Source organism: Cervus elaphus, chromosome 31, assembly GCF_910594005.1.
Source record: "Cervus elaphus chromosome 31, mCerEla1.1, whole genome shotgun sequence".
NCBI classification, from domain to species: domain Eukaryota; kingdom Metazoa; phylum Chordata; class Mammalia; order Artiodactyla; family Cervidae; genus Cervus; species Cervus elaphus.
Genome location: NC_057845.1, coordinates 39,056,306 through 39,070,675, shown reverse-complemented (window position 1 = coordinate 39,070,675; position 14,370 = coordinate 39,056,306). Strand labels below are relative to the sequence as shown.

Sequence of the window (14,370 nt, the reverse complement as noted above, 5' to 3'; positions counted from 1 at the left end):
AATAACTCCAGAGAATGAAGCGAAGGAGCCAAAGTGAAAACAATGCCCAGTTGTGGATGTGACTGGTGATGGAAGTAAAGTCCAACGCTGTAAAGAACAATATTGCATAGGAATCTGGAATGTTAGGTCCATGAATCAAGGTCAATTGAAAGTGGTCAAACAGGAGATGGTAAGAGTGGAAATCAACATTTTAGGAATCAGTGAACTAAAATGGACTGGAATGGGTGAGTTTTAATTCAGATGACCATTATATCTACTACTGTGGGCAAGAATCCCTTAGAAGAAATGGAGTTGCCCTCATAGTCAACAAGAGTTTGAAATGCAGTCCTTGGGAACTATCTCAAAAACTACAGAATGATCTCTGTTCATTTCCAAGCCAAATCATTCAATATCACTGTAATCCAAGTCTATCTTCCAACAACTAATGCCAAAGAAGCTGAAGTTGGAATGTAAAAGTTGGGAGTCAGGAGATCCCTGGTATAACAGGCCAGTTTGGCCTTGGAATACAAAAATGAAGCAGGGCAAAGTCTAAGAGTTTTGCCTAGAGAACATACTGGTCAGAGCAAATACCCTCTTCCAACAACACAAAAGATGATTCTACACATGGACATCACAAGATGGTCAATACAACTCAGATTGACTATATTATTTGCAGCCAAAGATGGAGAAGCTCTATATAGTCAGCATAAATGAAACCATCAACTGAATGTGGCTCAGATCACGATTTCCTTATTGCAAAATTCAGATTTAACTTGAAGAAAGTAGGGAAAACCACTAGATCATTCAGGTATGACCTAAATCAAATCCCTTATGATTATACAGTGGAAGTGGTAAATAGAGTCAAGAGATTAGATTTGATAGAGTGCCTGAAGAAATACTGAAAGAGGTTCATGACATTGCACAGGAGGCAGTGATCAAGACCATCCCCAAGAAAAAGAAATGAAAAAAGGCAAAATGGTTGTCTGAGGAAGCCTTACAATTAGCTGAGAAAAGAAGAGAAGCTAAAGGCAAAGGAGAAAAGGAAAGATATACCCATTTGAATACATAGTTCCAAAGAATAGCAAAGAGAGATAAGAAAGCCTTCCCCAGTGAGCAATGCAAAGAAATACAGGAAAATAGAATGGGAAAGACTAGAGAACTCTTCAAGAAAATTGGAGATACCAAGGGAACATTTCATGCAAAATTGGCACAATAAAGGACAGAAACAGTAGGGACCTAACAGAAACAGAAGATATTAAGAGGAGGTGGCATCAATACACAGAAGAACTATATAAGAAAGATCTTAGTGACCCAGATAACCATGAAGGTATGATCATTCACCTAGAGCCAGACAGCCTGGAATGCAAAGTGAAGTGGGCCTTAGGAAGCATCACTACAAACAAAGTTAGTGGAGGTGATGGAATTCCAGTTGAGCTATTTCAAATCCTAAAAAATGATGCTGTGAAAGTGCTGCGCTCAATATGTCAGCAAACTTGAAAACCTCAGCAGTGGCCACAGGACTGGAAAAGGTCAGTTTTCATTCTAATCCCATTCTAATCCCAAAGAAAAGCAATGTCAAAGAATGTTCAAAGTAATACTCAAAATTCTTGAAGCCAGGCTTCAACGGTATGAGAACCAAGAACTTCCAGATGTTCAAGCTGGATTTAGAAAAGGCAGAGGAAACAGAGATGAAATTGCCAACATCCGTTGGATCATAGAAAAAGTAAGAGAGTTCAAGAAAAATATCTACTTCTGCTTTATTGACTTTGCCAAAGACTTTGTGTGGATCACAGCAAATTACTGAAAATTCTTCAAGAGATGGGAATACCAGCCCACCTGACCCGCCTCTTGAGAAATCTGTATGTAGGTCAATATGCAGCAGTTAGAACCGAACATGGAACAATAGAATGGTTTCAAATTTGGAAAGGAATCAGTCAAGGCTGTATATTGTCACCCTGTTTATTTAACTTATATGCAGAATACATCATGCAAAATGCTAGGTTGGATGAAGCACAAGCTGGAATCAAGATTCCCAGGAGAAATATCAATAACCTCAGATTTGCAGATGACACCCCCTTTATGACAGAAAGGGAAGAGGAACTAAAGAGCCTCTTGATGAAAGTGAAGAGGAGACTGAAAAAGTTGGCTTAAAACTCAACATTCAGAAAACTAAGATCATAATATCTGACCCTATCACTTCATGAAAAATAGATGGGGAAACAATGGGAACTGTGACAGACATTATTTTCTTGGGATCCAAAATCACTGCACATGGTGACAGCAGCCATGAAATTAAAATATGCTTGCTCTTTGGAAAAAAAGCTATTACCAGCCTAGACAGCACATTAAAAAGCAGAGACATTACATTGCAGACAAAGGTCCAACTAGTCAAAGCTATGGATTTTCCAGTAGTCATGTATGGATGTGAGAGTTGGCTCATAAAGAAAGCTGAGCGCCAGAATTGACACTTTTGAACTGTGGTGTTGGAGAAGACTCTTGAGAGTCCCTTGGACTGTAAGGAGATCCAACCAGTCAATCCTAAAGGAAATCAGTCCTGAATGTTCATTGGAAGTTCTGATGCTGAAGCTGAAGCTCCAATACTTTTGCCACCTGAAATGAAGAACTGACTGATTCGAAAATACCCTGAGGCTGGGAAAGATTGAAAGCTAAAGGAGAAGGTTACAACAGAGGATGAGATGTTTGGATGGCATCACCAGCTCAATGGACATGAGTTTGAGCAATCTCCAGAAGCTGGTGATGGATAGGGAAGCTAGTGTGCTGCAGTCCATGGGGTTTTAAAGAGTCAGACATGACTGAACAACTGAACTGAACTCTTCACCATTAAATTATGTCTTTGTTTTAAAGTATGCACTATAGTTTGTTTTTTTAATAACACTTATATCCAAAAGGTAAAGCGATTCTATATTATTGAAGTATTCTATATACATAAATATCACAATATTTTTTTTACTCTCATACTTAAACAAAATATGCATAATCTTACAAATTTTTTCATTCCTCTTCTTGACCTTAGACCTAGTGGGGCTTGATTTAAAACCGACCATACATTCATTCTTTTATGACTGTTCCTTCTAGATCTTAAAGATATTTCTACCCCATCATTTAAACTTCTCAGTTTTTGTTCCTTATTAGTCCTTATTTTGCAAAATAACCAGCAATTTTAATCTCTTGTCACCTGCTTTTTGGTTTTCTGTCTACCAATTTTCATTTGCAAATTGCAAATTGATAAAGCTATGTAAGATTCATGAGTGATAAATAGCTGGATGCTACATGAATGATGTATATAACTGCTGGGTTCACATTATGATTCATATACATGCACATATATGCATGTGTGTATATTTATAAGCATATATATGTATGTATATGTTAAATATGTATAGAGAGAATATAAAAATGTGATCTTTCTTCCCTCTTTAACCTCAACTTGATGCCAGATATCAGTAATCATTTTCCTTGAATCAAAATGTAGGTTTGAAAAAATTATACTAACCTATTTTCTACTGAGCATAGTTTAACATATTTTAACATAGCATAAGAGCACAAAATCAGGTGGTCAAATGGAAGAGGAAAGATTTTTAAAATGTAAGTTAAGATAATCCTTTTATTTCCCCTAACTCTTCGTGTTATTTTCATCTCCTACACTAATATTCTGGTCTTCTATCCTGATTTCATGAAGAATGGGGCTGACCCTGGATAGAGGAGTCTCAAGATAATGCCCTCAAGCTAGTGATGAGTTTGTTTCCTCCCATGCGTTTTACACTTCTCTTCTGGCTTAGGGGAAGACTACTCCTATAATTTCCTCACAATAAAGATATTCTTAATCTTTATCACACAACTGTGATGTTATCACATGATTAAAGAAGGATCAGAAGGAAAGTATAACATATTGATGATATTTTCAAAAAAAAAACATGACACGTTGACATCAGGAGTGGAAGCAGGCAGGTTGGGAGAGCATATGTGAAAACCCTAATGGAGGAAGAAAATTAGAACCGAGGAAAAGCTAGAGAATAGCTGCAAATATGGTGATAACCATTTGGGCCTTGTTGCACTAAGAGCTAAGGGAAACTACTTGTATTAGCCAGGCTTTCCGAAGAAACTGAACCAATACAAGGTAGGTAGGAACATAGGTAGGTAGGTAGATAGATAATTTATAATGAGGGATTGGCTCACACATTTATGAAACCTAAGCCCTATGATCTGGTGTTTGCACTCTGGAAGGCAATGAAAGACAATGGTAAAGCTCCGGTCCAAACTTAAAGTTCTGAGAACTTGGGGAGTCAATGATGTGAGTCCCAATCCATATCTGAGAGCCAGAGGACCAGGAGAACCGATATGCAAGGGCAGGAGAAGACAGATGTCTCAGCTCAAGCTGAGAACAAATCCACCCTTTGTCTGACTTTCTGTTCTATTTGGGCCCTCAGCAGTTTGGATGAAGCTCACCCCCAGTGAGGTTGATCTCCCCAAGTTAGTCTAATGATAAAACACTAATCTCTTCTGGAAATGCCCTCACAGACACACTTAGAAGCTACTGAGGCATCACTTAGTCAAACTGACACATAAAATTAATCAGACTACTGAATGCTTTTCTAAGTAAAGTAACAGGCTCAGATTTTTATTTGAACACTGTGGGATTAATTGGAAAATATCTTTAGTCTCTTATGTTTCCAAGTGGAGATAGTTTAACAAATTTAGTTGAGTAGAGTTTACTTTCTAATCTCTAGAATAGTGAGGGTATCAATGATTTAAATAATACATAGCTCTATCATAAAAATTCCTACTCAGATACTCATCATGATTTCACCAAGTTTTAATCAGAATCATAAGTTTGGCTTTAGCCAACCAATAATATGATAGCTGAAGGTACCAGAAATTGTGATTGGACTTCATAAATTCATATAAGTATGCATGCTTGCTTGCTCATTATTCTCTTAGTCATGTCCAACTCTGCGATCCCACCAGGCTCCTCTGTTGCTGGGATTTCCTAGGCAAGAATACTGGAATGGATTGCCATTGCCTTCTCCATCATACATGCATATACAAGATTAAATGGTTTTCTCATCAATATATACTGTGTTGGTATGATAATTAGAGCATTATGTTTAAGTGCTGGGGGAAAAAATAAGGAAAGAGTGCATGTCTGTTAGAACATCACAGTCTACTGGCTAAGAAATTTCAGAATAAGGACTATTATAAAACAACAGAAAGGGATCAATGCAGAGGCTGCAGGACACTATGAAAAGTGAAAGTCAGTCATGTATGACTCTTTGCAACTCCACGGATGTAGTCTGCCAAGCTCCTCTGTCCATGGACTTCTCCAGGCTAGAATAATGGAGTGGGTACCCGTTCCCTTTTCCAGGGGATCTTCCCAACCCAGGGATCGAACCCAGGTCTCCCACATTGCAGGCAGATGCTCTAGACTGTCTGCGCCACCAGGGAAGGACACTATGAGAAGGGAACAAACCCCAGATTATTGGGATAGTAAAAGTTCTTTAGAGGAAGTAATTTTTGAATCAATTTATTTGGCTAGCAAAGAATATTGTAGGTGAAAGTAGAGGAGAAAATTGAGACACTAGGAACAATATGTTTAAAAGTAAAAACCATGGCATATTTTGAGAAAAGCAGGTAATTTCACATCAGTGGACTACAAGTGAAAAGAGGAACAATGTTATCTCTCTGTTGAGTAATTAGGAAGAGCAGTCTATCTTGACAAGTCAAGCAACATGATATACTATTTCATATAGATTGCAAGCCCTTATAAAACTGATTTGTCTGAAAACAAAGGCTATATTTAGAAGAATGACCATAGAATACATAGTCAAACTGGTTATTTTTTTAATTTCATAAGAGCAGTCTGTTTTGCTTTATATCAAAATTATACAAATTTAGTTATCTATGAATAATTGTATGAACTTACTATAATGATTTTTGAAATGATTTTAAAACTGCTTGCTCTATGAAAAGTTCAAAATAGTAGGTAGTTAGAACATTAGCTGTGTTTTTCCATATTATATATAATTCATTTGTCTCATAATATGCATTTCAGCCTCCTGTGAGCTCTAGGAATGTAAAATGGCTCATTTAACATAGTTAAAGTTGAAACATATTTATAGAACTGTTATATTTATGGCCATTTTTAAATAAATTCAGTATTAAACACTTGTTAACAGAATCATGAGTAGAAATTTGGCTTGTCTTTTCTGTGAAAAGATGGAAAAGAAGCAACACATGGCAAACATTTTCTAATGTACACACAAACAGAAATTTTATCTATCTGGAGGGATTTCCCTTAGAAATCACGATAATTCTATTTAATGTTCTGGAAACAAATTTTGAATGAGATTCTCTGTGCTCTTGGATGCAAAAAACTATTATCCCCACAATCTCAGTGCTTTTATGCTTTATCACCAATGCCCAAATCTCATTTTCTCCTCCACTATAGTAGTAAAATACTGACTTTCCAAGCCTTTCTGATTGATAGGATTGGGCCATGTGGCACAATTCTGGATAGTAAGGTATAAGCAAAAGCTTTCTGGGGAATGTCTTACACAAATTTTATTTATTTATTTGTTTTTCCTAACCAGGAAAAGAGACATGTATGGCTTGTCCTATTGATTTTCCCCTTGTTGCCTTCAACACCAATGTGATGCAACATCATGCTTAAGGACAAAGGTATGGTAAATAGGTATTTAATGTTATTAGAAACTGCCCAACTATTTCCCAAAGGGACTGACTACACCATTTCATATCCCACTAATAATGTATGAGAATTACAGTTGCTCACCATTCTTACAAACACTTGGCATTTTCAGTATTTTCAAAAATTCCTATTTTAGTTATTCTGTTGGGTATTTGAAAGTACCGCATAGTGGTTTTAATTTGTAATTTCCTAATGACTAATGGTTTAGAGCATCTTTACATGGGCTTATGGATAAAGTGTATGTTGTTTGAATCTTTTGCCCACTTTTTAATTGAGTTGCTTGAATTATTACTGAGTGGTATATGTTACTTACATATTTTGCTATTGACATTCTTGTGCAAGTCTTTTTGTTAATATATATTTATTTCTCCTTGATAAAATACTTGGATCTGGGGTTGCTGGTCATAGAGTACATGTACCTTTAGACTGAAGAAACTGCTATAATTATTTTTCAAAGTGGTGTTCCAGATAATTCGCCATGGGTTTCTCATATTTCTGCATTTTTTCCCAGCAAAGACAATGACAGCCTTTGTTAAGATTATCTTTATATCTTTATGTATATAAAGATATATGTATATATATGTGTGTGTGTGTGTGTGTGTGTGTGTGCGCATGTGTCTGTGTGTATATAGACACACATACTCTCCCTCCAGATTTATTAATTATGTGAAGTGAAAGTCACTCAGTTGTGTCCAACTCTTTGCGATCCCATGGACTATGCAGTCCATGGAATTCTCCAGGCCAGAATACTGGTGTGGGTAGCCTTTCCCTTCTCCAGGAGATCTTCCAAACCCAGGGATCAAACCCAGGTCTCCCGCATTGCAGGAGGATTCTTTACCAGCTGAGTCACAAGGAAAGCCCTTCATTAATTATACAGTATGAAAATATGACTTCCTTAGGGTCAGGGGTCAGTCAGGTTTAGTGTTCATTATAAAATAAGTAAGTTCTCTAAATCTGTAAATTCCTTAGTTGTGAAACAACCCACTGGGCCCATCCATTTGGTTTTCTCTGCATTGCTTTAAAGGCACTCTGTAGTCAGAATAAACTTATGAAAACATAATTATTATGCTGCTTGCTGTACCATGAGTAATAGAGTAATTTATATATGACCCAAGTATCTCATATTTTCTGCTAGCATTCTAGAAACAGTAAAATTCTAAAATGTTAAATTGCAAGTTATGGTAAATCTCAGACTATTCATAGTTCTTTGTAACTGACTGCACTGTTTTACACTCTTACACATAAACAATGGTACTGAATATATTCTTTCCCAAGTTTGATGTTTACTGTAATTTTAAATACTTATATTAGATAAAAATCCTAAGTTGATATATTTATTATTAAAGCCTTAAAATTTTCATTGTCATGTTTCTGACATGAAGACCAGTCATTTCATCATTGTTTTCCTTATATGTAACATCCAAATACAGGAGGTAAGTTTCTTAACGTTGGTCTTGTCAATGATTATTTTAGATTTGACACCAAAAGCTAAGGCAAACAAGAAGTTGGAATAAATCAATCTAAAAAAATGCTTCTGCGTAGCATTTATTGATGGCTACATCAACAAAATGAAAAGGCAATCTATGGAATAAGGGACAGTATTTGTAACACATCTTATAAGTGGTTAGTATCCAAAATATGTAAGAAACTTATACAATTTGGTAGCAAAAAACCTCAATTAACTCCCCTGAAATGGGCTTAGGATGAATAGATACTTTTCTCAAAAAGACATGCAAATGGCCAGTGAGTATATAAAAAGATTCTCAACATCACCAATCAGCCAGGAAATGTAAATCAATACCATGATGAAATATTATCTCATATCATTAGGATGCTGTTATCAAAAAGACAACAGAGAAAAAATGATGGTGAAGATGTAGAGAAAACGGCACCCTTGTGCGCTGCTATTGGGGATATAAATTGGTACAGGCCCTATGGAGAACAATATGAAGGCTTCTAAATAAATTAATAATAGAGCTACCATATGGTCTAGCAACTTTACTTTTGAGTATATTTTCAAAAGAAAAAATCATTACCTGGAAGAAATATCTGTACTCCATGTTCACTGCCTAATGTCCATCAATAGATGAATGCATTAAGAATGTGAAACAGAACTTCCCTTGTGGTCCAGTGGTTAAGAATCAGCCTGTCAATGCAGGGGATAGAGGTCCCTGGTCCAGGAAGATTCCACATGCAATGGGGCAACTAACCCCATGAGCCACAACTACTGAGCCCACAGTCTAGAGACCGTGAACCGCAGCTGCTGAAGCCCATGCACCCAGAGCCCATGTTCTGCAACAAGTGAAGCTGCCACCTGGGTACTGCCGGGAAGAGCAGCTGCCACTCACTGCAACTAGAGGAAGCCTGCATGCAGCAGTGAAGACCCAGGGCAGCCAAAAATAAATAAACAATTTTTAAAAGAATGTGATATGTACACAGAGAGGAATATAATTCAGTCTTCGAAAAGAAGGAAATCATGTCATTTTCAATAACATGGATGATCGTGGGGAGCACTGTGCTAATTGAAATATATCAGAAAGATAAAGTCAAATGCTGCAAGGTATCACTTCTTCAAGGGATGAGAAAAAGAAAAGTTCATCTCATGGAAACAGAGGTAGAAAAGAGATTACCAGAGGCTAGGGAGAGGTGTAAACTTTTGCTTACAAGATAAATAAGGTCCGAATATCTAATATATACCCTGGTGATTATCATTGATAATGCTAAATTATATAATTATAATTTGCTAAGAAAGTAGATCTTAAATGTTCTCAAAAATGTTTTAATTAAATATGTTTAATGATATATGTGCTAATTAACCCAGTGGGGGAATTGAAAAAAAAATGTATTTATGACATAAGCTTTTAGTATTTAGGTGGATATCTTTGAATGTATAAATTGTCTGTTTCTCTCCTGTATTATAAACTATAACCAAAGAATCAAACTCTTAAGAAATCTTTTAATATCTATCATGGGAATGTTCCCAAGAGTATATCCTAAGTGTTATTTTGAAAGCTAAAAGAAAATACAACTTCAATTTTCACTTTGTCAAAAATAATTATGATGAAGAGGATAAAGGAAGAGAAAATATTACACAAATTAAAAGTTGGAAATGAGGGTTTTAGGAGAACAAAATCTGTTTAACGTGTATAACATCAAAAATGATTGAGTAATAGAAAGTGAGAATGTAAAGAATTTCAGGGACAAAAATCATCAAACTGGTTATAATATTGTAAAATGAGTCTATGACAGAACAAAAAGTAAAATGCATCTCTAGTTTTTCTTAACTTTTTAAAATATTTGTTTTGAAATATCTCACTACCAGTTAATAACCTACATAAAAACATGAGCTGTATCTTAAGCTTTTTTTTTCCCTCTGGTACCTAGCATAGTCCCAGAATTCAGCTTAATACTCACTTACTGTAAGAATAAATTAACAAATGAATAGATAAATGAATGAATATTATTTGGCTGGACTTCCTTGGTGGCACAGTGGTAAAGAATTCACCTGCTAATGCAGGAGACGTGGGTTTGATCCCTGAGTCAGGAAGATCCCCTGGAAAAGGAGATGACAACTCACTCCAGTATTCTTGCCTGAGAAATCTGATGGACAGAGGAGGCTGCTGGGCTACACTCCATGGGGTCGCAAGTGAGTTGGACACGAGTTAGTGACTAAACAACAGCAATTATTTGGTTAGAAGGATTTTGAAATATGACACTGGTTGTTATATACAACTTCAAGGTAAATATACCAATAAAAGTAATCTAGATAGAATACACATTGCCTTTCTTTGGGATTTTTACTTACTCTACCCCCATCATTCACTCCTCATCCCTAGATCTCAGGAAACAACTCTTGAATTGCTTAGGCTCTACTCTGAAAATGAAACAGAACCATTAAATTCTTCTAGCTACAACATTCTGAGTTCTGTACTTTTATTCCCAAGAAAAACAGCATTTCAAAACCAAATGCTGGGCTTCCTTGGTGGCTCAGTGGTAAAGAATCCACCTGCCAATCAAGACACACAGGTTTTAATCCCTGGTCCAGGAAGATTACACTTGCCGTGGCGCTGCTAAGGCCACGTGCCACAACTACTGAGCCTGTGATCTAGAGCCCGTGTGCCGCAACTACTGAAGTCTGAGTACCCTAGGTCCCAGTGCAGTGAGAAGCCCGTGCATAGCAATGAAGAACAACTCTGGCTCGCTGCAAGTAGAGAAAAGCCCATGCAGCAATAAAGACCCAACACATCCAAAAATAAGTAAATAATAAATACACAACAATCATTAAAAAACAAAACAAATGTTAATTAAAATAATTCAGAATGTGTTGCTTGAATCCTTCAAATCATTAGCCTGCTTGGACAGAGGGATAGGCCAAGCACTTGCACTAATTAAATCTGATTAGAGCCTCAAACTTTCTACATATAAAAGGAAATTTGAGTGCCTGAGAGCTGTGACATTTATGAGACTTGGGAAAACAAAATTAAGGACACAGGAGAATCTTCTCAAATATATGAACTTGCTCAGAAAGGATGAAGTATATTGTCCCATTTCCCATTAGTATTTGCCTGCTGAAATTTGACATTTAAAAAAAATTAACGAGTTTAAGATGTTCTGACTTACATTACCATTAGTTAATCTTCCATGGACCCTGGAAAAGAGTCACTTGAAAATGTCACATATCCAGACAAAAAATTACTCAAGCTGCATAGATGTTATACAGTATAAAGGGGAAAGTTGAAAGAGGTAAGCATGCAAATATCTGCCTTGAGGACAAAATGTTAATAATGAAAATTTTCTTTCCCTCTTAATATGCCCCCTTGAAAAGCCATAGAAATTGTGTTTGCAAGAAATACAGGTTTTCTAGCAGAACATTCACAACAAAAACAACAAGCAGCTATTTTGCAACCTAAGGCTTGCTTCCTTATTTTAAAATGTCATTTGACTTTCTTTTTCACCACTTTTCTTGGTTTTTAAAAAATTGCATTGTAAAAATATTCTGAAATGCACATTTTCATTTCCCAGAAACTTAGAGATATGATGCCTGTGATAGTTCTTTGCCTTTATGGAGATTTATGAGTACCTGGATACTTAGAATCGTTTTTCAATCAACTTTAGAATTCCTTTCACAGAAGAGGTACCTCAATGAGGTTTTCTCTCCTGAAGTATTCATCATGAATTTGTTGTGACCATCAGTTAAGCCAGCCTCTTCATAAAACTGTCTGCAAATGCAAGCCTACTTAGGGGTGATACAGCTTATGCTTCCAAAGACCCTAATCAAAAACTTTAATATAAGTAAAAATGAAATTAAATGATGCCCCAACCATACAGTATCACCTCATATATATCACACTAACTCTATAACTGTACTTTTTATATTTCTTTTATAAGGTAATCCTCATAGTGAACCAATTTTCAAGATACCTTGGTCTTGGCAGCTTTCTTTAATATAAAGGTCACTTTGAGTGCATCCTTACAACTAAATCTTGACATCATGGATGCCATTAAAAACTAGGAAACAAATCTGTATCCTGGGAGTCATAAAACTGAAAGGATATATCAAATACATATTTTTTTTACCCTTTCTCTTAAGTACTATATTCTCCCCATAATTAAGCCTTCAAAACTCAGAATTCTGTGGTATATTTAAACATTAGTCCAATATTGCTTTGGTTACTCACAATAGCAGATTATGTAACAATCCTACAGGGACATAAAGAAAGAATCATAATGAAAACTCCTGGGAAGTTGAGGGCTATAGGGCATCTATCAAAGTCTTTTCTTTTCTGTTTTATTCCTTTCCTGAAACTCAGAGCTACAGGTACTTTTATGTCACAAATAACTTACACTTAACTTTTACATCTTTGTGTTTCAGGCAATTTCAGTCAGTACACAGCATTTTTTTCCCACTGGATTTTGTTTTTAAATTGAGATTTCTAAAGTACCTCAGATTAGATGGACTTCCTTGACTTCGCTATGCTTCAAGTGAGACAAAAAATTGGTTCCTTGAATCCATTTATGGCTTCCTTTTTGACAAACACTAAACATCAGTCAAATCTATTCAGAAAACACCATTTAAAATAAAAATTTGGAAAAAAAAAGCTGCCATTGGTTGACTGTGACAGTAAAAATGTCACATAAGCATTAATTTAAAAAATAAATTAAAAAAATAAAGCATTAATTACTATATCACATAAAATTATACAGTGCTTCTAACAAATGTATTTATTAACTTACTCATATTTAAGAAAATAATTATAATTATTTAAATTAATTTAACATTTCTAAATTCAGAGTATTCCTCATAATGATAGTTATTTTTCTCATGTAACTATTTTTAAACTTAAAAAAAATTAATTCTTCAACGTGTCTTTTCTAACCCTGGACACAAAAACTTTTATCTCATTACTTGAGCTTTCTATTTGCCAATTCACTCCTATTGCTCTTTCCTGAAAATGCTTGATACCTCTTCATCACCCCCAAATTAAAGATCAAACATGCTGCCGTGGTATAGAAAGCTTTTCACTATTTGCTCTCACATCCCGCCACGTGGTCAGTTTACCTGTGTTTCTATGCCATTAACTGCATGAAATCACTTACTCTTCCTTCAAAAAATATGTCAATTGTGCCATCCCACCCACCTCTATCAGGCAGTTAGGGCTGCCATAACAAATACGACAGATTGGGTGACTGAAACACCAGAAATTTACTTTCTCACAGGTCTAACCCTAACCCTAACAAAGCCCAGTATAAAAGTGTCAATATGTCTGGTTTCTCCTGAGGATTCCTTCTTTGGCTTGCAGAAGCCATCTTCTCACTCTTTCATAACTTTTTCTCTGTTGTCTCTTTACTGTATCCTAATGTCCTCTTCTTATAAATGCAGCAGTCAGATTGGATTTAGGCTCATCCATATGATCTCTTGAACTTAACTACATCTGAACAGGTCACATTATGAGATACTAGGGGTTAAGGCTTCAACAAAATGGGTATTTTTATTTTTTTCCACATGGATGTTTTTATTTTTTCCCCATGGCTTGGGGTGGGGGGCTTGGGGCACAGAAGTCAACCTATAACAAAATGCTTCTGTAACTATACATTTTTCTTTTTCCACATTAGAAAATAAGTTTTTTCATAAAACTATCAAGTTCCAAAGAGATAAGTCACAAAAAGACTAACTAAACCAAACAATTTCTTCCTGGTTTAACAATTGGAGGAAAATAATTCTTTTCTAAATGATATCTCATTAGAGTTGGACGCATAAGAGTAAAACCTATTGGTGTATTTTAATAATAATCTAATAAAAATTGTATCAAGTTCATCTAAAAAGGTACTTAGGCTTTCTGAACTCTTTTGTAAGTGAGTGCTCAGCTGCAAAGTCATGTCCAACTCTTTGCCACCCCATGGACTGTAAGCGCTCTAGGCTTTTCTGTCCATGGGATTTCTCAGGCAAGACTACTGTTGCCATTTCCTTTTCCAGGGGATTTCCCGACCCAGGGATCGAACCCACGTCTCCTCCATTGGCAGGTGTATCTTTCATCATTGAGCCACCAGGGAAGCCCTGATTTGTTAGCAAACTAGCAAAAATAAGCAAAGCAAATATTGCTCTCTATACTAGATCAAAGTGTGACAATCCATAAGAATACAATATAGGTTATTTATAGCAGACCTTA

The 14,370-nt window shown here is 35.9% G+C and overlaps 1 long non-coding RNA gene across 1 annotated transcript in view; it reads left to right on the top strand.

Moving 5' to 3' along the window:
- The window catches only part of LOC122687421, a 125,450-nt gene extending 118,781 nt beyond the window's left edge, over positions 1-6,669 (top strand). The window contains exon 3 of the long non-coding RNA XR_006339140.1: positions 6,588-6,669. This is a non-coding gene — a long non-coding RNA (uncharacterized LOC122687421). The remainder of the gene's footprint in view (positions 1-6,587) is intronic.
- The last annotated feature ends 7,701 nt before the right edge of the window (positions 6,670-14,370 follow it).